Consider the following 17,410-nt stretch of genomic DNA (forward strand, 5'->3'; position numbering starts at 1 on the left):
CAAATTGGAAAAATGAGGTGATGGACATATATAAAAAAGAATGGGATGGGGACTTTTATTATAGTAATGGAGATACGAAAGCTGGGAGAGGAGTAGCAATTTTAATAAAGAAGAATGCACTGCAAATGAGTAAAGTAATATATAAAGACAAACAAGGAAAATGTATGATCTTAGAAATAAAATATGAAGGGAAAGATATTATTTTAGTTAATGTGCATGCACCAAATGAAGAGAGTGAAAAGAAAAGCTTTTTTAACATATTAAGAAGGTTTTTAAAAAACTATAAACAAATAATAGTATGTGGGGATTTTAACACTGTTTTTAGCAGACAGGACATAACAGAAGGTATGGTTTTTAAATCAGACACGGGAAGGAAAGAACTAAAATCACTAATAGAGGAAAAAGGAATGATAGACATTTGGAGAGAAAGAAATGGGAAGAAAAAGGAGTTTCCTAGAAGACAAATAGTAGGGAATTTTGTAAACCAATCGAGAATAGACTATGTGTTATGCACAAGAAATATAGAAATTTATATAGAAAAAATAAGCTACGATGAAACTGTTTTAAGTGACCATAAATTTGTATTTTTTAATTTTAATACAGAAGAAATACAAAGAGGCCCAGGGGTATGGACATTAAATAGTGAAATTTTAAAAAACGAAGACTATGTTAAAAAAGTAAAAGAAATAATAGAAAAAGAAAAAGAAAACCAGATCTATAATGAAGACAAAAGACTATGGTGGGAAAATGTCAAATTTCTGATTAAAAAATCTACATTAACATTCTGTAGAATAATACAAAAGAATAAAAGACACAAAGAAAAGACAATCAAAGAAAACTTAGAAATAGAACTAGAAAAAAATGAAAAAGACATTCAAAAAATAAAAGAAATGGAGGGAAAACTGAAAGAAATAGAAGAAAAGAAATATGAAGGAGCTAGACTAAGAAGCAAAGCAAAATATGTAGTAGAGGGAGAAAAATGCACAAAGTTCTTCTTTGATTTAGAAAGACAAAAAGCAAAAGCAGAAACAATCAAGATAATACAAGGGGCAAAAGGAGAAAGCATAGAAGGAAATGAAGAAATTTTAAAAGAAATCAAAAAATACTATGAGGAGTTATTTAAAACACAGGGAGTTGATGAAGTACAAATGTCAAAATTATTAAAACAGATAAAAACAAAAATAGATGAAGAGGATAAAAAAGAATGCGACCAAGAAATAGGGGAAGAAGAAATAAGAAAAGCAATAGAAAGCTTGAACAAAAAGAAAAGTCCAGGAATAGATGGTTTAAATAGTGAATTTTATGTATGTTTTAAAGAAATTTTAATTCCGATTTTAACTGACGTTTTTAAGGAAATACTGCAAAAAGAAGAGCTAAATGAAAGAATGGGAATGGGATTAATGAAATTAATACACAAAAAAGGAGAAAAGACATTGTTAAAAAATTACAGACCAATCACAATGTTAAACACAGATTTGAAGATTTTAACAAAAATTTTAGCAAATAGATTAAAAGAAGTGATGCCAAAAATAATTAAAACAACACAGGCCTATGCGATAAAAGGAAGAGACATAGCAGACATAACAATGAGCATAAAAGACATCATAGAATATATGAAGGAGAAAAAAGAGGAAGGATATATAATAAGTCTGGATTTTGAAAAAGCTTTTGATAGAGTTGAACACCAGTTTTTATTCAAAGTACTCAAAAAGTTTGGTTTTGGAGAAGTTTTTAGAAAATGGATAAAGATTTTGTATAAGGGTATTTTAACAAAAATAAAATGTAATGGCTTTTTAACAGAATGTTTTAAAATAACAAGATCGATAAGACAAGGATGCCCTCTGTCAGCACTTTTATATTCACTTGTGGCAGAACCCCTGGGCTTAGCTATCAACGAAGAAGAAAAAATTAAAGGAATTGAGATTGAAGAAAATAAAGTAAATAAAAAAATGTTTCAATATGCAGATGACACTACATTAATAGTAAAAGGAAAAGAGAGTGTGAAAAAAGCCATGAAAATAGTACAACAATTTTGTAAAGGATCGGGGAGTAAAGTAAATGAAGACAAAACGGTTTATATGAAGTTTGGAAAGGAAACAGATTTAGCAGAATGCACCAATTTCAAAGAAGTAGAAGAAATCAAGATTTTAGGGGTTTTAATGGGGAAAGATGCCAGAACAGCGAGAGATAAGATGTGGGAAGGTCTTTTAACAGATATAGAAAGGAGGTTAAATTACTGGAAACTAAGAACACTAACATTAAAAGGAAAAGTTTTAATTTTAAATGTTTTAATGGAGTCTAAATTGTGGCATGTTTTATATGTTTTAGAAATGCCAATGTGGATAGAAAAGAGGTTGAAAAAATGTTTTACAGATTTTTTATGGGGAGGTAAGCCACCAAGGATTGCTTTTAATACAGTCGTAGGGGAAATAGACAAAGGTGGTCTGGGTTTAATAGATGTAGAACAAAGAAAAAATAGTTTAAGAGTGAAAAGAATAAAAAAGTATCTAGAAAAAGAAAACAAAGCAGAGTGGAAAAAAACAATGAAATATTTTTTAAACAAATGTGGTAATTTTAACATGGGAGATGGGATTTTATGGATGAAAACAAAAGCTTGGATGACAGAAAACTTACCTGAATTTTATAGAGAAATTTTAAGTGCGTGGGGGAATTTTTTAAAACAAGTGGAATATAGTCCACATGGAAGGGAAAACATTTTAAACCAACCTCTTTTCTTGAACAATAACATTTTAAGTCAAGGGAAGGTTTTATACTATAAGAAATGGATAGAAGTTGGGATTTTAAAAGTGCGGGACATTTTATATGAATTTAAAGAAGGCTTTTTAACTGAACAATATGTTATAGACACAATGGAGGAGGCGAAAGAGGAATACAACAGAAAGGAAATTGAGAAAAATCTTGACATAATTAAACAGGCAATTCCAAAAGAATGGATAAGAAGCATAGAAAATTTTGAAAAAGAAAAAGAAACAAAAGAAGTGTATGTGAAAACAGGTGAAAAAATAGGCAATTTTAATGAATGTACTGTGAAAAATATTTATTGTTTTTTTAGAGAGAATGTTTTTAAAGAACCAACAGCAAACAAATACTGGATAGAGAAATACAAAAATGTAAAAGCAAATGAAATATGGGGAAACATGAAAGGAAGGTATGTGGAAACAAAAGTCGAATGTCTAGAATTTTTAATAAGGCACAAAGCAATCTTTTCTGATGTCATTTTAAACAAGATAGGGATGGAACAAAGTGGAATGTGTAAAGTATGTCAAAAAGAAGAAGAGGGTTTTTTACACATGTTTTTATATTGTCAAGAATTGGAAGGTTTTTTAAAAGATTGTAAAGTTTTAATTAAAGGACTACTTGGAGACTGGGATGAAAATGAAACAGAATGGAACAGAGTAGTGATGTTGGGATGGAATAAGAACAATGAAAATAAGAAAATAGTAAACCTATGTATAATGCTGATGAAAAATGCAATGTGGGAAAGGAGAATTGTGGCAAAAAAAGAGAAAATGGTAATGGATGTATGGGGAATTTTTAAGAGGAAAATGGAGAGATATGTGGAAAAACTGTATGTATATCATAAAAATGAGAACATTTTGAGTGAGCTGCACAAAATTCTGACGGACAAGGCATGTCAAGTTTTTAAAGAAATGAACTGGAAACTACCACATTTTTAATGTTTTTGAATATGAAATGATCTTTTAATGTCTGTTTTATTATGATTTACTGTAAAAGAATGTAATCGAAATTGGTTCAATAAAAAAAAAAAAAAAAAAAAAAAAAAAGAAATGCCCGATCTCATCTGAACTCGGAAGTAAAGCAGGGTCGGGCCTGGTTAGTACTTGGATGGGAGACCGCCTGGGAATACCAGGTGCTGTAAGCTTTTCGAAGTGCTTCATTTGGCAGCTGATTTAAATAGCCAACGCTTGACATCCTCTTTCGCTTACGGCCATACCACCCTGGAAATGCCCGATCTCATCTGAACTCGGAAGTAAAGCAGGGTCGGGCCCGGTTAGTACTTGGATGGGAGACCGCCTGGGAATACCAGGTGCTGTAAGCTTTTCGAAGTGCTTCATTTGGCAGCTGATTTAAATAGCCAACGCTTGACATCCTCTTTCGCTTACGGCCATACCACCCTGGAAATGCCCGATCTCATCTGAACTCGGAAGTAAAGCAGGGTCGGGCCCGGTTAGTACTTGGATGGGAGACCGCCTGGGAATACCAGGTGCTGTAAGCTTTTCGAAGTGCTTCATTTGGCAGCTGATTTAAATAGCCAACGCTTGACATCCTCTTTCGCTTACGGCCATACCACCCTGGAAATGCCCGATCTCATCTGAACTCGGAAGTAAAGCAGGGTCGGGCCCGGTTAGTACTTGGATGGGAGACCGCCTGGGAATACCAGGTGCTGTAAGCTTTTCGAAGTGCTTCATTTGGCAGCTGATTTAAATAGCCAACGCTTGACATCCTCTTTCGCTTACGGCCATACCACCCTGGAAATGCCCGATCTCATCTGAACTCGGAAGTAAAGCAGGGTCGGGCCTGGTTAGTACTTGGATGGGAGACCGCCTGGGAATACCAGGTGCTGTAAGCTTTTCGAAGTGCTTCATTTGGCAGCTGATTTAAATAGCCAACGCTTGACATCCTCTTTCGCTTACGGCCATACCACCCTGGAAATGCCCGATCTCATCTAAACTCGGAAGTAAAGCAGGGTCGGGCCTGGTTAGTACTTGGATGGGAGACCGCCTGGGAATACCAGGTGCTGTAAGCTTTTCGAAGTGCTTCATTTGGCAGCTGATTTAAATAGCCAACGCTTGACATTCTCTTTCGCTTACGGCCATACCACCCTGGAAATGCCCGATCTCATCTGAACTCGGAAGTAAAGCAGGGTCGGGCCCGGTTAGTACTTGGATGGGAGACCGCCTGGGAATACCAGGTGCTGTAAGCTTTTCGAAGTGCTTCATTTGGCAGCTGATTTAAATAGCCAACGCTTGACATCCTCTTTCGCTTACGGCCATACCACCCTGGAAATGCCCGATCTCATCTGAACTCGGAAGTAAAGCAGGGTCGGGCCTGGTTAGTACTTGGATGGGAGACCGCCTGGGAATACCAGGTGCTGTAAGCTTTTCGAAGTGCTTCATTTGGCAGCTGATTTAAATAGCCAACGCTTGACATCCTCTTTCGCTTACGGCCATACCACCCTGGAAATGCCCGATCTCATCTGAACTCGGAAGTAAAGCAGGGTCGGGCCTGGTTAGTACTTGGATGGGAGACCGCCTGGGAATACCAGGTGCTGTAAGCTTTTCGAAGTGCTTCATTTGGCAGCTGATTTAAATAGCCAACGCTTGACATCCTCTTTCRCTTACGGCCATACCACCCTGGAAATGCCCGATCTCATCTGAACTCGGAAGTAAAGCAGGGTCGGGCCTGGTTAGTACTTGGATGGGAGACCGCCTGGGAATACCAGGTGCTGTAAGCTTTTCGAAGTGCTTCATTTGGCAGCTGATTTAAATAGCCAACGCTTGACATCCTCTTTCGCTTACGGCCATACCACCCTGGAAATGCCCGATCTCATCTGAACTCGGAAGTAAAGCAGGGTCGGGCCTGGTTAGTACTTGGATGGGAGACCGCCTGGGAATACCAGGTGCTGTAAGCTTTTCGAAGTGCTTCATTTGGCAGCTGATTTAAATAGCCAACGCTTGACATCCTCTTTCGCTTACGGCCATACCACCCTGGAAATGCCCGATCTCATCTGAACTCGGAAGTAAAGCAGGGTCGGGCCTGGTTAGTACTTGGATGGGAGACCGCCTGGGAATACCAGGTGCTGTAAGCTTTTCGAAGTGCTTCATTTGGCAGCTGATTTAAATAGCCAACGCTTGACATCCTCTTTCGCTTACGGCCATACCACCCTGGAAATGCCCGATCTCATCTGAACTCGGAAGTAAAGCAGGGTCGGGCCTGGTTAGTACTTGGATGGGAGACCGCCTGGGAATACCAGGTGCTGTAAGCTTTTCGAAGTGCTTCATTTGGCAGCTGATTTAAATAGCCAACGCTTGACATCCTCTTTCGCTTACGGCCATACCACCCTGGAAATGCCCGATCTCATCTGAACTCGGAAGTAAAGCAGGGTCGGGCCTGGTTAGTACTTGGATGGGAGACCGCCTGGGAATACCAGGTGCTGTAAGCTTTTCGAAGTGCTTCATTTGGCAGCTGATTTAAATAGCCAACGCTTGACATCCTCTTTCGCTTACGGCCATACCACCCTGGAAATGCCCGATCTCATCTGAACTCGGAAGTAAAGCAGGGTCGGGCCTGGTTAGTACTTGGATGGGAGACCGCCTGGGAATACCAGGTGCTGTAAGCTTTTCGAAGTGCTTCATTTGGCAGCTGATTTAAATAGCCAACGCTTGACATCCTCTTTCGCTTACGGCCATACCACCCTGGAAATGCCCGATCTCATCTGAACTCGGAAGTAAAGCAGGGTCGGGCCTGGTTAGTACTTGGATGGGAGACCGCCTGGGAATACCAGGTGCTGTAAGCTTTTCGAAGTGCTTCATTTGGCAGCTGATTTAAATAGCCAACGCTTGACATCCTCTTTCGCTTACGGCCATACCACCCTGGAAATGCCCGATCTCATCTGAACTCGGAAGTAAAGCAGGGTCGGGCCTGGTTAGTACTTGGATGGGAGACCGCCTGGGAATACCAGGTGCTGTAAGCTTTTCGAAGTGCTTCATTTGGCAGCTGATTTAAATAGCCAACGCTTGACATCCTCTTTCGCTTACGGCCATACCACCCTGGAAATGCCCGATCTCATCTGAACTCGGAAGTAAAGCAGGGTCGGGCCTGGTTAGTACTTGGATGGGAGACCGCCTGGGAATACCAGGTGCTGTAAGCTTTTCGAAGTGCTTCATTTGGCAGCTGATTTAAATAGCCAACGCTTGACATCCTCTTTCGCTTACGGCCATACCACCCTGGAAATGCCCGATCTCATCTGAACTCGGAAGTAAAGCAGGGTCGGGCCTGGTTAGTACTTGGATGGGAGACCGCCTGGGAATACCAGGTGCTGTAAGCTTTTCGAAGTGCTTCATTTGGCAGCTGATTTAAATAGCCAACGCTTGACATCCTCTTTCGCTTACGGCCATACCACCCTGGAAATGCCCGATCTCATCTGAACTCGGAAGTAAAGCAGGGTCGGGCCTGGTTAGTACTTGGATGGGAGACCGCCTGGGAATACCAGGTGCTGTAAGCTTTTCGAAGTGCTTCATTTGGCAGCTGATTTAAATAGCCAACGCTTGACATCCTCTTTCGCTTACGGCCATACCACCCTGGAAATGCCCGATCTCATCTGAACTCGGAAGTAAAGCAGGGTCGGGCCTGGTTAGTACTTGGATGGGAGACCGCCTGGGAATACCAGGTGCTGTAAGCTTTTCGAAGTGCTTCATTTGGCAGCTGATTTAAATAGCCAACGCTTGACATCCTCTTTCGCTTACGGCCATACCACCCTGGAAATGCCCGATCTCATCTGAACTCGGAAGTAAAGCAGGGTCGGSCCTGGTTAGTACTTGGATGGGAGACCGCCTGGGAATACCAGGTGCTGTAAGCTTTTCGAAGTGCTTCATTTGGCAGCTGATTTAAATAGCCAACGCTTGACATCCTCTTTCGCTTACGGCCATACCACCCTGGAAATGCCCGATCTCATCTGAACTCGGAAGTAAAGCAGGGTCGGGCCTGGTTAGTACTTGGATGGGAGACCGCCTGGGAATACCAGGTGCTGTAAGCTTTTCGAAGTGCTTYATTTGGCAGCTGATTTAAATAGCCAACGCTTGACATCCTCTTTCGCTTACGCCATACCACCCTGGAAATGCCCGATCTCATCTGAACTCGGAAGTAAAGCAGGGTCGGGCCTGGTTAGTACTTGGATGGGAGACCGCCTGGGAATACCAGGTGCTGTAAGCTTTTCGAAGTGCTTCATTTGGCAGCTGATTTAAATAGCCAACGCTTGACATCCTCTTTCGCTTACGGCCATACCACCCTGGAAATGCCCGATCTCATCTGAACTCGGAAGTAAAGCAGGGTCGGGCCTGGTTAGTACTTGGATGGGAGACCGCCTGGGAATACCAGGTGCTGTAAGCTTTTCGAAGTGCTTCATTTGGCAGCTGATTTAAATAGCCAACGCTTGACATCCTCTTTCGCTTACGGCCATACCACCCTGGAAATGCCCGATCTCATCTGAACTCGGAAGTAAAGCAGGGTCGGGCCTGGTTAGTACTTGGATGGGAGACCGCCTGGGAATACCAGGTGCTGTAAGCTTTTCGAAGTGCTTCATTTGGCAGCTGATTTAAAAAGCCAACGCTTGACATCCTCTTTCGCTTACGGCCATACCACCCTGGAAATGCCCGATCTCATCTGAACTCGGAAGTAAAGCAGGGTCGGGCCCGGTTAGTACTTGGATGGGAGACCGCCTGGGAATACCAGGTGCTGTAAGCTTTTCGAAGTGCTTCATTTGGCAGCTGATTTAAATAGCCAACGCTTGACATCCTCTTTCGCTTACGGCCATAYCACCCTGGAAATGCCCGATCTCATCTGAACTCGGAAGTAAAGCAGGGTCGGGCCCGGTTAGTACTTGGATGGGAGACCGCCTGGGAATACCAGGTGCTGTAAGCTTTTCGAAGTGCTTCATTTGGCAGCTGATTTAAATAGCCAACGCTTGACATCCTCTTTCGCTTACGGCCATACCACCCTGGAAATGCCCGATCTCATCTGAACTCGGAAGTAAAGCAGGGTCGGGCCTGGTTAGTACTTGGATGGGAGACCGCCTGGGAATACCAGGTGCTGTAAGCTTTTCGAAGTGCTTCATTTGGCAGCTGATTTAAATAGCCAACGCTTGACATCCTCTTTCGCTTACGGCCATACCACCCTGGAAATGCCCGATCTCATCTGAACTCGGAAGTAAAGCAGGGTCGGGCCTGGTTAGTACTTGGATGGGAGACCGCCTGGGAATRCCAGGTGCTGTAAGCTTTTCGAAGTGCTTCATTTGGCAGCTGATTTAAATAGCCAACGCTTGACATCCTCTTTCGCTTACGGCCATACCACCCTGGAAATGCCCGATCTCATCTGAACTCGGAAGTAAAGCAGGGTCGGGCCTGGTTAGTACTTGGATGGGAGACCGCCTGGGAATACCAGGTGCTGTAAGCTTTTCGAAGTGCTTCATTTGGCAGCTGATTTAAATAGCCAACGCTTGACATCCTCTTTCGCTTACGGCCATACCACCCTGGAAATGCCCGATCTCATCTGAACTCGGAAGTAAAGCAGGGTCGGGCCTGGTTAGTACTTGGATGGGAGACCGCCTGGGAATACCAGGTGCTGTAAGCTTTTCGAAGTGCTTCATTTGGCAGCTGATTTAAATAGCCAACGCTTGACATCCTCTTTCGCTTACGGCCATACCACCCTGGAAATGCCCGATCTCATCTGAACTCGGAAGTAAAGCAGGGTCGGGCCTGGTTAGTACTTGGATGGGAGACCGCCTGGGAATACCAGGTGCTGTAAGCTTTTCGAAGTGCTTCATTTGGCAGCTGATTTAAATAGCCAACGCTTGACATCCTCTTTCGCTTACGGCCATACCACCCTGGAAATGCCCGATCTCATCTGAACTCGGAAGTAAAGCAGGGTCGGGCCTGGTTAGTACTTGGATGGGAGACCGCCTGGGAATACCAGGTGCTGTAAGCTTTTCGAAGTGCTTCATTTGGCAGCTGATTTAAATAGCCAACGCTTGACATCCTCTTTCGCTTACGGCCATACCACCCTGGAAATGCCCGATCTCATCTGAACTCGGAAGTAAAGCAGGGTCGGGCCTGGTTAGTACTTGGATGGGAGACCGCCTGGGAATACCAGGTGCTGTAAGCTTTTCGAAGTGCTTCATTTGGCAGCTGATTTAAATAGCCAACGCTTGACATCCTCTTTCGCTTACGGCCATACCACCCTGGAAATGCCCGATCTCATCTGAACTCGGAAGTAAAGCAGGGTCGGGCCTGGTTAGTACTTGGATGGGAGACCGCCTGGGAATACCAGGTGCTGTAAGCTTTTCGAAGTGCTTCATTTGGCAGCTGATTTAAATAGCCAACGCTTGACATCCTCTTTCGCTTACGGCCATACCACCCTGGAAATGCCCGATCTCATCTGAACTCGGAAGTAAAGCAGGGTCGGGCCTGGTTAGTACTTGGATGGGAGACCGCCTGGGAATACCAGGTGCTGTAAGCTTTTCGAAGTGCTTCATTTGGCAGCTGATTTAAATAGCCAACGCTTGACATCCTCTTTCGCTTACGGCCATACCACCCTGGAAATGCCCGATCTCATCTGAACTCGGAAGTAAAGCAGGGTCGGGCCTGGTTAGTACTTGGATGGGAGACCGCCTGGGAATACCAGGTGCTGTAAGCTTTTCGAAGTGCTTCATTTGGCAGCTGATTTAAATAGCCAACGCTTGACATCCTCTTTCGCTTACGGCCATACCACCCTGGAAATGCCCGATCTCATCTGAACTCGGAAGTAAAGCAGGGTCGGGCCTGGTTAGTACTTGGATGGGAGACCGCCTGGGAATACCAGGTGCTGTAAGCTTTTCGAAGTGCTTCATTTGGCAGCTGATTTAAATAGCCAACGCTTGACATCCTCTTTYGCTTACGGCCATACCACCCTGGAAATGCCCGATCTCATCTGAACTCGGAAGTAAAGCAGGGTCGGGCCTGGTTAGTACTTGGATGGGAGACCGCCTGGGAATACCAGGTGCTGTAAGCTTTTCGAAGTGCTTCATTTGGCAGCTGATTTAAATAGCCAACGCTTGACATCCTCTTTCGCTTACGGCCATACCACCCTGGAAATGCCCGATCTCATCTGAACTCGGAAGTAAAGCAGGGTCGGGCCTGGTTAGTACTTGGATGGGAGACCGCCTGGGAATACCAGGTGCTGTAAGCTTTTCGAAGTGCTTCATTTGGCAGCTGATTTAAATAGCCAACGCTTGACATYCTCTTTCGCTTACGGCCATACCACCCTGGAAATGCCCGATCTCATCTGAACTCGGAAGTAAAGCAGGGTCGGGCCCGGTTAGTACTTGGATGGGAGACCGCCTGGGAATACCAGGTGMTGTAAGCTTTTCGAAGTGCTTCATTTGGCAGCTGATTTAAATAGCCAACGCTTGACATCCTCTTTCGCTTACGGCCATACCACCCTGGAAATGCCCGATCTCATCTGAACTCGGAAGTAAAGCAGGGTCGGGCCYGGTTAGTACTTGGATGGGAGACCGCCTGGGAATACCAGGTGCTGTAAGCTTTTCGAAGTGCTTCATTTGGCAGCTGATTTAAATAGCCAACGCTTGACATCCTCTTTCGCTTACGSCCATACCACCCTGGAAATGCCCGATCTCATCTGAACTCGGAAGTAAAGCAGGGTYGGGCCTGGTTAGTACTTGGATGGGAGACCGCCTGGGAATACCAGGTGCTGTAAGCTTTTCGAAGTGCTTCATTTGGCAGCTGATTTAAATAGCCAACGCTTGACATCCTCTTTCGCTTACGGCCATACCACCCTGGAAATGCCCGATCTCATCTGAACTCGGAAGTAAAGCAGGGTYGGGCCTGGTTAGTACTTGGATGGGAGACCGCCTGGGAATACCAGGTGCTGTAAGCTTTTCGAAGTGCTTCATTTGGCAGCTGATTTAAATAGCCAACGCTTGACATCCTCTTTCGCTTACGGCCATACCACCCTGGAAATGCCCGATCTCATCTGAACTCGGAAGTAAAGCAGGGTCGGGCCYGGTTAGTACTTGGATGGGAGACCGCCTGGAAATACCAGGTGCTGTAAGCTTTTCGAAGTGCTTCATTTGGCAGCTGATTTAAATAGCCAACGCTTGACATCCTCTTTCGCTTACGGCCATACCACCCTGGAAATGCCCGATCTCATCTGAACTCGGAAGTAAAGCAGGGTCGGGCCTGGTTAGTACTTGGATGGGAGACCGCCTGGGAATACCAGGTGCTGTAAGCTTTTCGAAGTGCTTCATTTGGCAGCTGATTTAAATAGCCAACGCTTGACATCCTCTTTYGCTTACGGCCATACCACCCTGGAAATGCCCGATCTCATCTGAACTCGGAAGTAAAGCAGGGTCGGGCCTGGTTAGTACTTGGATGGGAGACYGCCTGGGAATACCAGGTGCTGTAAGCTTTTCGAAGTGCTTCATTTGGCAGCTGATTTAAATAGCCAACGCTTGACATCCTCTTTCGCTTACGGCCATACCACCCTGGAAATGCCCGATCTCATCTGAACTCGGAAGTAAAGCAGGGTCGGGCCTGGTTAGTACTTGGATGGGAGACCGCCTGGGAATACCAGGTGCTGTAAGCTTTTCGAAGTGCTTCATTTGGCAGCTGATTTAAATAGCCAACGCTTGACATYCTCTTTCGCTTACGGCCATACCACCCTGGAAATGCCCGATCTCATCTGAACTCGGAAGTAAAGCAGGGTCGGGCCCGGTTAGTACTTGGATGGGAGACCGCCTGGGAATACCAGGTGCTGTAAGCTTTTCGAAGTGCTTCATTTGGCAGCTGATTTAAATAGCCAACGCTTGACATCCTCTTTCGCTTACGGCCATACCACCCTGGAAATGCCCGATCTCATCTGAACTCGGAAGTAAAGCAGGGTCGGGCCCGGTTAGTACTTGGATGGGAGACCGCCTGGGAATACCAGGTGCTGTAAGCTTTTCGAAGTGCTTCATTTGGCAGCTGATTTAAATAGCCAACGCTTGACATCCTCTTTCGCTTACGCCCATACCACCCTGGAAATGCCCGATCTCATCTGAACTCGGAAGTAAAGCAGGGTCGGGCCCGGTTAGTACTTGGATGGGAGACCGCCTGGGAATACCAGGTGCWGTAAGCTTTTCGAAGTGCTTCATTTGGCAGCTGATTTAAATAGCCAACGCTTGACATCCTCTTTCGCTTACGGCCATACCACCCTGGAAATCCCCGATCTCATCTGAACTCGGAAGTAAAGCAGGGTYGGGCCTGGTTAGTACTTGGATGGGAGACCGCCTGGGAATACCAGGTGCTGTAAGCTTTTCGAAGTGCTTCATTTGGCAGCTGATTTAAATAGCCAACGCTTGACATCCTCTTTCGCTTACGGCCATACCACCCTGGAAATGCCCGATCTCATCTGAACTCGGAAGTAAAGCAGGGTCGGGCCCGGTTAGTACTTGGATGGGAGACCGCCTGGGAATACCAGGTGCTGTAAGCTTTTCGAAGTGCTTCATTTGGCAGCTGATTTAAATAGCCAACGCTTGACATCCTCTTTCGCTTACGGCCATACCACCCTGGAAATGCCCGATCTCATCTGAACTCGGAAGTAAAGCAGGGTCGGGCCCGGTTAGTACTTGGATGGGAGACCGCCTGGGAATACCAGGTGCTGTAAGCTTTTCGAAGTGCTTCATTTGGCAGCTGATTTAAATAGCCAACGYTTGACATCCTCTTTCGCTTACGGCCATACCACCCTGGAAATGCCCGATCTCATCTGAACTCGGAAGTAAAGCAGGGTCGGGCCCGGTTAGTACTTGGATGGGAGACCGCCTGGGAATACCAGGTGCTGTAAGCTTTTCGAAGTGCTTCATTTGGCAGCTGATTTAAATAGCCAACGCTTGACATCCTCTTTCGCTTACGGCCATACCACCCTGSAAATGCCCGATCTCATCTGAACTCGGAAGTAAAGCAGGGTCGGGCCTGCTTAGTACTTGGATGGGAGACCGCCTGGGAATACCAGGTGCTGTAAGCTTTTCGAAGTGCTTCATTTGGCAGCTGATTTAAATAGCCAACGCTTGACATCCTCTTTCGCTTACGGCCATACCACCCTGGAAATGCCCGATCTCATCTGAACTCGGAAGTAAAGCAGGGTCGGGCCCGGTTAGTACTTGGATGGGAGACCGCCTGGGAATACCAGGTGCTGTAAGCTTTTCGAAGTGCTTCATTTGGCAGCTGATTTAAATAGCCAACGCTTGACATCCTCTTTCGCTTACGGCCATACCACCCTGGAAATGCCCGATCTCATCTGAACTCGGAAGTAAAGCAGGGTCGGGCCTGGTTAGTACTTGGATGGGAGACCGCCTGGGAATACCAGGTGCTGTAAGCTTTTCGAAGTGCTTCATTTGGCAGCTGATTTAAATAGCCAACGCTTGACATCCTCTTTCGCTTACGGCCATACCACCCTGGAAATGCCCGATCTCATCTGAACTCGGAAGTAAAGCAGGGTCGGGCCTGGTTAGTACTTGGATGGGAGACCGCCTGGGAATACCAGGTGCTGTAAGCTTTTCGAAGTGCTTCATTTGGCAGCTGATTTAAATAGCCAACGCTTGACATCCTCTTTCGCTTACGGCCATACCACCCTGGAAATGCCCGATCTCATCTGAACTCGGAAGTAAAGCAGGGTCGGGCCTGGTTAGTACTTGGATGGGAGACCGCCTGGGAATACCAGGTGCTGTAAGCTTTTCGAAGTGCTTCATTTGGCAGCTGATTTAAATAGCCAACGCTTGACATCCTCTTTCGCTTACGGCCATACCACCCTGGAAATGCCCGATCTCATCTGAACTCGGAAGTAAAGCAGGGTCGGGCCTGGTTAGTACTTGGATGGGAGACCGCCTGGGAATACCAGGTGCTGTAAGCTTTTCGAAGTGCTTCATTTGGCAGCTGATTTAAATAGCCAACGCTTGACATCCTCTTTCGCTTACGGCCATACCACCCTGGAAATGCCCGATCTCATCTGAACTCGGAAGTAAAGCAGGGTCGGGCCTGGTTAGTACTTGAATGGGAGACCGCCTGGGAATACCAGGTGCTGTAAGCTTTTCGAAGTGCTTCATTTGGCAGCTGATTTAAATAGCCAACGCTTGACATCCTCTTTCGCTTACGGCCATACCACCCTGGAAATGCCCGATCTCATCTGAACTCGGAAGTAAAGCAGGGTCGGGCCTGGTTAGTACTTGGATGGGAGACCGCCTGGGAATACCAGGTGCTGTAAGCTTTTCGAAGTGCTTCATTTGGCAGCTGATTTAAATAGCCAACGCTTGACATCCTCTTTCGCTTACGGCCATACCACCCTGGAAATGCCCGATCTCATCTGAACTCGGAAGTAAAGCAGGGTCGGGCCTGGTTAGTACTTGGATGGGAGACCGCCTGGGAATACCAGGTGCTGTAAGCTTTTCGAAGTGCTTCATTTGGCAGCTGATTTAAATAGCCAACGCTTGACATCCTCTTTCGCTTACGGCCATACCACCCTGGAAATGCCCGATCTCATCTGAACTCGGAAGTAAAGCAGGGTCGGGCCTGGTTAGTACTTGGATGGGAGACCGCCTGGGAWTACCAGGTGCTGTAAGCTTTTCGAAGTGCTTCATTTGGCAGCTGATTTAAATAGCCAACGCTTGACATCCTCTTTCGCTTACGGCCATACCACCCTGGAAATGCYCGATCTCATCTGAACTCGGAAGTAAAGCAGGGTCGGGCCTGGTTAGTACTTGGATGGGAGACCGCCTGGGAATACCAGGTGCTGTAAGCTTTTCGAAGTGCTTCATTTGGCAGCTGATTTAAATAGCCAACGCTTGACATCCTCTTTCGCTTACGGCCATACCACCCTGGAAATGCCCGATCTCATCTGAACTCGGAAGTAAAGCAGGGTCGGGCCTGGTTAGTACTTGGATGGGAGACCGCCTGGGAATACCAGGTGCTGTAAGCTTTTCGAAGTGCTTCATTTGGCAGCTGATTTAAATAGCCAACGCTTGACATCCTCTTTCGCTTACGGCCATACCACCCTGGAAATGCCCGATCTCATCTGAACTCGGAAGTAAAGCAGGGTCGGACCWGGTTAGTACTTGGATGGGAGACCGCCTGGGAATACCAGGTGCTGTAAGCTTTTCGAAGTGCTTCATTTGGCAGCTGATTTAAATAGCCAACGCTTGACATCCTCTTTCGCTTACGGCCATACCACCCTGGAAATGCCCGATCTCATCTGAACTCGGAAGTAAAGCAGGGTCGACCCTGGTTAGTACTTGGATGGGAGACCGCCTGGGAATACCAGGTGCTGTAAGCTTTTCGAAGTGCTTCATTTGGCAGCTGATTTAAATAGCCAACGCTTGACATCCTCTTTYGCTTACGGCCATACCACCCTGGAAATGCCCGATCTCATCTGAACTCGGAAGTAAAGCAGGGTCGGGCCTGGTTAGTACTTGGATGGGAGACCGCCTGGGAATACCAGGTGCTGTAAGCTTTTCGAAGTGCTTCATTTGGCAGCTRATTTAAATAGCCAACGCTTGACATCCTCTTTCGCTTACGGCCATACCACCCTGGAAATGCCCGATCTCATCTGAACTCGGAAGTAAAGCAGGGTCGGGCCTGGTTAGTACTTGGATGGGAGACCGCCTGGGAATACCAGGTGCTGTAAGCTTTTCGAAGTGCTTCATTTGGCAGCTGATTTAAATAGCCAACGCTTGACATCCTCTTTCGCTTACGGCCATACCACCCTGGAAATGCCCGATCTCATCTGAACTCGGAAGTAAAGCAGGGTCGRCCCTGGTTAGTACTTGGATGGGAGACCGCCTGGGAATACCAGGTGCTGTAAGCTTTTCGAAGTGCTTCATTTGGCAGCTGATTTAAATAGCCAACGCTTGACATCCTCTTTCGCTTACGGCCATACCACCCTGGAAATGCCCGATCTCATCTGAACTCGGAAGTAAAGCAGGGTCGGGCCTRRTTAGTACTTGGATGGGAGACCGCCTGGGAATACCAGGTGCTGTAAGCTTTTCGAAGTGCTTCATTTGGCAGCTGATTTAAATAGCCAACGCTTGACATCCTCTTTCGCTTACGGCCATACCACCCTGGAAATGCCCGATCTCATCTGAACTCGGAAGTAAAGCAGGGTCGGGCCTGGTTAGTACTTGGATGGGAGACCGCCTGGGAATACCAGGTGCTGTAAGCTTTTCGAAGTGCTTCATTTGGCAGCTGATTTAAATAGCCAACGCTTGACATCCTCTTTCGCTTACGGCCATACCACCCTGGAAATGCCCGATCTCATCTGAACTCGGAAGTAAAGCAGGGTCGGGCCTGGTTAGTACTTGGATGGGAGACCGCCTGGGAATACCAGGTGCTGTAAGCTTTTCGAAGTGCTTCATTTGGCAGCTGATTTAAATAGCCAACGCTTGACATCCTCTTTCGCTTACGGCCATACCACCCTGGAAATGCCCGATCTCATCTGAACTCGGAAGTAAAGCAGGGTCGGGCCTGGTTAGTACTTGGATGGGAGACCGCCTGGGAATACCAGGTGCTGTAAGCTTTTCGAAGTGCTTCATTTGGCAGCTGATTTAAATAGCCAACGCTTGACATCCTCT

General features: G+C 46.1%; 1 protein-coding gene and 76 non-coding genes across 77 annotated transcripts in view; all 77 read left to right on the forward strand.

Annotated features, from left to right (window-relative positions):
• Positions 1–17,410, forward strand: part of LOC100537530 (uncharacterized) — an 858,077-nt gene that overhangs the window by 388,585 nt on the left and 452,082 nt on the right. The gene's annotated exons all lie outside the window — the stretch shown is intronic.
• Positions 3,963–4,081, forward strand: LOC137493938 (5S ribosomal RNA). Its single transcript, XR_011013913.2, has one exon. It is a non-coding gene; the product is annotated as a 5S ribosomal RNA (ribosomal RNA).
• On the forward strand, positions 4,140–4,258 carry LOC137495208 (5S ribosomal RNA). Its single transcript, XR_011015127.2, has one exon. It is a non-coding gene; the product is annotated as a 5S ribosomal RNA (ribosomal RNA).
• LOC137494130 (5S ribosomal RNA) lies at positions 4,317–4,435 on the forward strand. The gene has a single exon (XR_011014105.2). It is a non-coding gene; the product is annotated as a 5S ribosomal RNA (ribosomal RNA).
• On the forward strand, positions 4,494–4,612 carry LOC137494141 (5S ribosomal RNA). Its single transcript, XR_011014116.1, has one exon. It is a non-coding gene; the product is annotated as a 5S ribosomal RNA (ribosomal RNA).
• LOC137494152 (5S ribosomal RNA) lies at positions 4,671–4,789 on the forward strand. Its single transcript, XR_011014127.2, has one exon. It is a non-coding gene; the product is annotated as a 5S ribosomal RNA (ribosomal RNA).
• LOC137494033 (5S ribosomal RNA) lies at positions 4,848–4,966 on the forward strand. Its single transcript, XR_011014008.2, has one exon. It is a non-coding gene; the product is annotated as a 5S ribosomal RNA (ribosomal RNA).
• LOC141382828 (5S ribosomal RNA) lies at positions 5,025–5,143 on the forward strand. The gene has a single exon (XR_012403768.1). It is a non-coding gene; the product is annotated as a 5S ribosomal RNA (ribosomal RNA).
• Positions 5,202–5,320, forward strand: LOC137494163 (5S ribosomal RNA). Its single transcript, XR_011014130.1, has one exon. It is a non-coding gene; the product is annotated as a 5S ribosomal RNA (ribosomal RNA).
• On the forward strand, positions 5,379–5,497 carry LOC137493922 (5S ribosomal RNA). The gene has a single exon (XR_011013897.2). It is a non-coding gene; the product is annotated as a 5S ribosomal RNA (ribosomal RNA).
• Positions 5,556–5,674, forward strand: LOC137494172 (5S ribosomal RNA). Its single transcript, XR_011014131.1, has one exon. It is a non-coding gene; the product is annotated as a 5S ribosomal RNA (ribosomal RNA).
• On the forward strand, positions 5,733–5,851 carry LOC137494173 (5S ribosomal RNA). The gene has a single exon (XR_011014132.1). It is a non-coding gene; the product is annotated as a 5S ribosomal RNA (ribosomal RNA).
• LOC137494174 (5S ribosomal RNA) lies at positions 5,910–6,028 on the forward strand. Its single transcript, XR_011014133.1, has one exon. It is a non-coding gene; the product is annotated as a 5S ribosomal RNA (ribosomal RNA).
• On the forward strand, positions 6,087–6,205 carry LOC137494176 (5S ribosomal RNA). The gene has a single exon (XR_011014135.1). It is a non-coding gene; the product is annotated as a 5S ribosomal RNA (ribosomal RNA).
• On the forward strand, positions 6,264–6,382 carry LOC137493793 (5S ribosomal RNA). Its single transcript, XR_011013768.2, has one exon. It is a non-coding gene; the product is annotated as a 5S ribosomal RNA (ribosomal RNA).
• LOC137494177 (5S ribosomal RNA) lies at positions 6,441–6,559 on the forward strand. The gene has a single exon (XR_011014136.1). It is a non-coding gene; the product is annotated as a 5S ribosomal RNA (ribosomal RNA).
• Positions 6,618–6,736, forward strand: LOC137494178 (5S ribosomal RNA). Its single transcript, XR_011014137.1, has one exon. It is a non-coding gene; the product is annotated as a 5S ribosomal RNA (ribosomal RNA).
• On the forward strand, positions 6,795–6,913 carry LOC137494179 (5S ribosomal RNA). The gene has a single exon (XR_011014138.1). It is a non-coding gene; the product is annotated as a 5S ribosomal RNA (ribosomal RNA).
• LOC137494180 (5S ribosomal RNA) lies at positions 6,972–7,090 on the forward strand. Its single transcript, XR_011014139.1, has one exon. It is a non-coding gene; the product is annotated as a 5S ribosomal RNA (ribosomal RNA).
• LOC137493929 (5S ribosomal RNA) lies at positions 7,149–7,267 on the forward strand. The gene has a single exon (XR_011013904.2). It is a non-coding gene; the product is annotated as a 5S ribosomal RNA (ribosomal RNA).
• Positions 7,326–7,444, forward strand: LOC137493551 (5S ribosomal RNA). Its single transcript, XR_011013525.2, has one exon. It is a non-coding gene; the product is annotated as a 5S ribosomal RNA (ribosomal RNA).
• Positions 7,503–7,621, forward strand: LOC137494181 (5S ribosomal RNA). Its single transcript, XR_011014140.2, has one exon. It is a non-coding gene; the product is annotated as a 5S ribosomal RNA (ribosomal RNA).
• On the forward strand, positions 7,680–7,798 carry LOC137494182 (5S ribosomal RNA). The gene has a single exon (XR_011014141.1). It is a non-coding gene; the product is annotated as a 5S ribosomal RNA (ribosomal RNA).
• Positions 7,857–7,974, forward strand: LOC137494183 (5S ribosomal RNA). Its single transcript, XR_011014142.2, has one exon. It is a non-coding gene; the product is annotated as a 5S ribosomal RNA (ribosomal RNA).
• Positions 8,033–8,151, forward strand: LOC137493741 (5S ribosomal RNA). The gene has a single exon (XR_011013716.2). It is a non-coding gene; the product is annotated as a 5S ribosomal RNA (ribosomal RNA).
• Positions 8,210–8,328, forward strand: LOC137494184 (5S ribosomal RNA). The gene has a single exon (XR_011014143.1). It is a non-coding gene; the product is annotated as a 5S ribosomal RNA (ribosomal RNA).
• On the forward strand, positions 8,387–8,505 carry LOC137494185 (5S ribosomal RNA). The gene has a single exon (XR_011014144.2). It is a non-coding gene; the product is annotated as a 5S ribosomal RNA (ribosomal RNA).
• LOC137492015 (5S ribosomal RNA) lies at positions 8,564–8,682 on the forward strand. Its single transcript, XR_011011987.2, has one exon. It is a non-coding gene; the product is annotated as a 5S ribosomal RNA (ribosomal RNA).
• Positions 8,741–8,859, forward strand: LOC137492017 (5S ribosomal RNA). The gene has a single exon (XR_011011989.1). It is a non-coding gene; the product is annotated as a 5S ribosomal RNA (ribosomal RNA).
• Positions 8,918–9,036, forward strand: LOC137492018 (5S ribosomal RNA). Its single transcript, XR_011011990.2, has one exon. It is a non-coding gene; the product is annotated as a 5S ribosomal RNA (ribosomal RNA).
• On the forward strand, positions 9,095–9,213 carry LOC137492019 (5S ribosomal RNA). The gene has a single exon (XR_011011991.1). It is a non-coding gene; the product is annotated as a 5S ribosomal RNA (ribosomal RNA).
• LOC137492020 (5S ribosomal RNA) lies at positions 9,272–9,390 on the forward strand. Its single transcript, XR_011011992.1, has one exon. It is a non-coding gene; the product is annotated as a 5S ribosomal RNA (ribosomal RNA).
• On the forward strand, positions 9,449–9,567 carry LOC137492021 (5S ribosomal RNA). The gene has a single exon (XR_011011993.1). It is a non-coding gene; the product is annotated as a 5S ribosomal RNA (ribosomal RNA).
• On the forward strand, positions 9,626–9,744 carry LOC137492022 (5S ribosomal RNA). The gene has a single exon (XR_011011994.1). It is a non-coding gene; the product is annotated as a 5S ribosomal RNA (ribosomal RNA).
• Positions 9,803–9,921, forward strand: LOC141382829 (5S ribosomal RNA). The gene has a single exon (XR_012403769.1). It is a non-coding gene; the product is annotated as a 5S ribosomal RNA (ribosomal RNA).
• On the forward strand, positions 9,980–10,098 carry LOC137493558 (5S ribosomal RNA). The gene has a single exon (XR_011013533.2). It is a non-coding gene; the product is annotated as a 5S ribosomal RNA (ribosomal RNA).
• LOC137494012 (5S ribosomal RNA) lies at positions 10,157–10,275 on the forward strand. The gene has a single exon (XR_011013987.2). It is a non-coding gene; the product is annotated as a 5S ribosomal RNA (ribosomal RNA).
• LOC137493557 (5S ribosomal RNA) lies at positions 10,334–10,452 on the forward strand. Its single transcript, XR_011013532.2, has one exon. It is a non-coding gene; the product is annotated as a 5S ribosomal RNA (ribosomal RNA).
• LOC137493556 (5S ribosomal RNA) lies at positions 10,511–10,629 on the forward strand. The gene has a single exon (XR_011013531.2). It is a non-coding gene; the product is annotated as a 5S ribosomal RNA (ribosomal RNA).
• Positions 10,688–10,806, forward strand: LOC137493877 (5S ribosomal RNA). The gene has a single exon (XR_011013852.2). It is a non-coding gene; the product is annotated as a 5S ribosomal RNA (ribosomal RNA).
• On the forward strand, positions 10,865–10,983 carry LOC137493555 (5S ribosomal RNA). The gene has a single exon (XR_011013530.2). It is a non-coding gene; the product is annotated as a 5S ribosomal RNA (ribosomal RNA).
• On the forward strand, positions 11,042–11,160 carry LOC141383523 (5S ribosomal RNA). Its single transcript, XR_012404544.1, has one exon. It is a non-coding gene; the product is annotated as a 5S ribosomal RNA (ribosomal RNA).
• LOC141383051 (5S ribosomal RNA) lies at positions 11,219–11,337 on the forward strand. Its single transcript, XR_012404016.1, has one exon. It is a non-coding gene; the product is annotated as a 5S ribosomal RNA (ribosomal RNA).
• On the forward strand, positions 11,396–11,514 carry LOC141383384 (5S ribosomal RNA). The gene has a single exon (XR_012404401.1). It is a non-coding gene; the product is annotated as a 5S ribosomal RNA (ribosomal RNA).
• LOC141382630 (5S ribosomal RNA) lies at positions 11,573–11,691 on the forward strand. The gene has a single exon (XR_012403565.1). It is a non-coding gene; the product is annotated as a 5S ribosomal RNA (ribosomal RNA).
• On the forward strand, positions 11,750–11,868 carry LOC141383645 (5S ribosomal RNA). The gene has a single exon (XR_012404675.1). It is a non-coding gene; the product is annotated as a 5S ribosomal RNA (ribosomal RNA).
• Positions 11,927–12,045, forward strand: LOC141382830 (5S ribosomal RNA). Its single transcript, XR_012403770.1, has one exon. It is a non-coding gene; the product is annotated as a 5S ribosomal RNA (ribosomal RNA).
• LOC141383335 (5S ribosomal RNA) lies at positions 12,104–12,222 on the forward strand. Its single transcript, XR_012404349.1, has one exon. It is a non-coding gene; the product is annotated as a 5S ribosomal RNA (ribosomal RNA).
• LOC141382831 (5S ribosomal RNA) lies at positions 12,281–12,399 on the forward strand. Its single transcript, XR_012403771.1, has one exon. It is a non-coding gene; the product is annotated as a 5S ribosomal RNA (ribosomal RNA).
• On the forward strand, positions 12,458–12,576 carry LOC141383105 (5S ribosomal RNA). Its single transcript, XR_012404071.1, has one exon. It is a non-coding gene; the product is annotated as a 5S ribosomal RNA (ribosomal RNA).
• LOC141383106 (5S ribosomal RNA) lies at positions 12,635–12,753 on the forward strand. Its single transcript, XR_012404072.1, has one exon. It is a non-coding gene; the product is annotated as a 5S ribosomal RNA (ribosomal RNA).
• LOC141383812 (5S ribosomal RNA) lies at positions 12,812–12,930 on the forward strand. Its single transcript, XR_012404863.1, has one exon. It is a non-coding gene; the product is annotated as a 5S ribosomal RNA (ribosomal RNA).
• LOC141383123 (5S ribosomal RNA) lies at positions 12,989–13,107 on the forward strand. Its single transcript, XR_012404092.1, has one exon. It is a non-coding gene; the product is annotated as a 5S ribosomal RNA (ribosomal RNA).
• On the forward strand, positions 13,166–13,284 carry LOC141383107 (5S ribosomal RNA). Its single transcript, XR_012404073.1, has one exon. It is a non-coding gene; the product is annotated as a 5S ribosomal RNA (ribosomal RNA).
• LOC141383108 (5S ribosomal RNA) lies at positions 13,343–13,461 on the forward strand. Its single transcript, XR_012404074.1, has one exon. It is a non-coding gene; the product is annotated as a 5S ribosomal RNA (ribosomal RNA).
• LOC141383109 (5S ribosomal RNA) lies at positions 13,520–13,638 on the forward strand. The gene has a single exon (XR_012404075.1). It is a non-coding gene; the product is annotated as a 5S ribosomal RNA (ribosomal RNA).
• Positions 13,697–13,815, forward strand: LOC141383670 (5S ribosomal RNA). Its single transcript, XR_012404701.1, has one exon. It is a non-coding gene; the product is annotated as a 5S ribosomal RNA (ribosomal RNA).
• LOC141383110 (5S ribosomal RNA) lies at positions 13,874–13,992 on the forward strand. Its single transcript, XR_012404076.1, has one exon. It is a non-coding gene; the product is annotated as a 5S ribosomal RNA (ribosomal RNA).
• On the forward strand, positions 14,051–14,169 carry LOC137495218 (5S ribosomal RNA). The gene has a single exon (XR_011015137.1). It is a non-coding gene; the product is annotated as a 5S ribosomal RNA (ribosomal RNA).
• Positions 14,228–14,346, forward strand: LOC137495217 (5S ribosomal RNA). The gene has a single exon (XR_011015136.1). It is a non-coding gene; the product is annotated as a 5S ribosomal RNA (ribosomal RNA).
• Positions 14,405–14,523, forward strand: LOC137492822 (5S ribosomal RNA). Its single transcript, XR_011012795.2, has one exon. It is a non-coding gene; the product is annotated as a 5S ribosomal RNA (ribosomal RNA).
• LOC137492821 (5S ribosomal RNA) lies at positions 14,582–14,700 on the forward strand. The gene has a single exon (XR_011012794.2). It is a non-coding gene; the product is annotated as a 5S ribosomal RNA (ribosomal RNA).
• LOC137493859 (5S ribosomal RNA) lies at positions 14,759–14,877 on the forward strand. Its single transcript, XR_011013833.2, has one exon. It is a non-coding gene; the product is annotated as a 5S ribosomal RNA (ribosomal RNA).
• Positions 14,936–15,054, forward strand: LOC137495216 (5S ribosomal RNA). Its single transcript, XR_011015135.1, has one exon. It is a non-coding gene; the product is annotated as a 5S ribosomal RNA (ribosomal RNA).
• LOC137495214 (5S ribosomal RNA) lies at positions 15,113–15,231 on the forward strand. Its single transcript, XR_011015132.1, has one exon. It is a non-coding gene; the product is annotated as a 5S ribosomal RNA (ribosomal RNA).
• Positions 15,290–15,408, forward strand: LOC137495213 (5S ribosomal RNA). Its single transcript, XR_011015131.2, has one exon. It is a non-coding gene; the product is annotated as a 5S ribosomal RNA (ribosomal RNA).
• LOC137495212 (5S ribosomal RNA) lies at positions 15,467–15,585 on the forward strand. Its single transcript, XR_011015130.2, has one exon. It is a non-coding gene; the product is annotated as a 5S ribosomal RNA (ribosomal RNA).
• Positions 15,644–15,762, forward strand: LOC137495211 (5S ribosomal RNA). Its single transcript, XR_011015129.1, has one exon. It is a non-coding gene; the product is annotated as a 5S ribosomal RNA (ribosomal RNA).
• Positions 15,821–15,939, forward strand: LOC137494126 (5S ribosomal RNA). Its single transcript, XR_011014101.2, has one exon. It is a non-coding gene; the product is annotated as a 5S ribosomal RNA (ribosomal RNA).
• On the forward strand, positions 15,998–16,116 carry LOC137493479 (5S ribosomal RNA). The gene has a single exon (XR_011013451.2). It is a non-coding gene; the product is annotated as a 5S ribosomal RNA (ribosomal RNA).
• On the forward strand, positions 16,175–16,293 carry LOC137492820 (5S ribosomal RNA). Its single transcript, XR_011012793.2, has one exon. It is a non-coding gene; the product is annotated as a 5S ribosomal RNA (ribosomal RNA).
• On the forward strand, positions 16,352–16,470 carry LOC137492819 (5S ribosomal RNA). The gene has a single exon (XR_011012792.2). It is a non-coding gene; the product is annotated as a 5S ribosomal RNA (ribosomal RNA).
• Positions 16,529–16,647, forward strand: LOC137495209 (5S ribosomal RNA). The gene has a single exon (XR_011015128.2). It is a non-coding gene; the product is annotated as a 5S ribosomal RNA (ribosomal RNA).
• Positions 16,706–16,824, forward strand: LOC137493801 (5S ribosomal RNA). The gene has a single exon (XR_011013775.2). It is a non-coding gene; the product is annotated as a 5S ribosomal RNA (ribosomal RNA).
• On the forward strand, positions 16,883–17,001 carry LOC137492818 (5S ribosomal RNA). The gene has a single exon (XR_011012791.2). It is a non-coding gene; the product is annotated as a 5S ribosomal RNA (ribosomal RNA).
• Positions 17,060–17,178, forward strand: LOC137495207 (5S ribosomal RNA). Its single transcript, XR_011015126.1, has one exon. It is a non-coding gene; the product is annotated as a 5S ribosomal RNA (ribosomal RNA).
• On the forward strand, positions 17,237–17,355 carry LOC137492817 (5S ribosomal RNA). The gene has a single exon (XR_011012790.2). It is a non-coding gene; the product is annotated as a 5S ribosomal RNA (ribosomal RNA).

The sequence above is a fragment of the Danio rerio genome, chromosome 4 (assembly GCF_049306965.1).
Source record: "Danio rerio strain Tuebingen ecotype United States chromosome 4, GRCz12tu, whole genome shotgun sequence".
Taxonomy (NCBI): domain Eukaryota; kingdom Metazoa; phylum Chordata; class Actinopteri; order Cypriniformes; family Danionidae; genus Danio; species Danio rerio.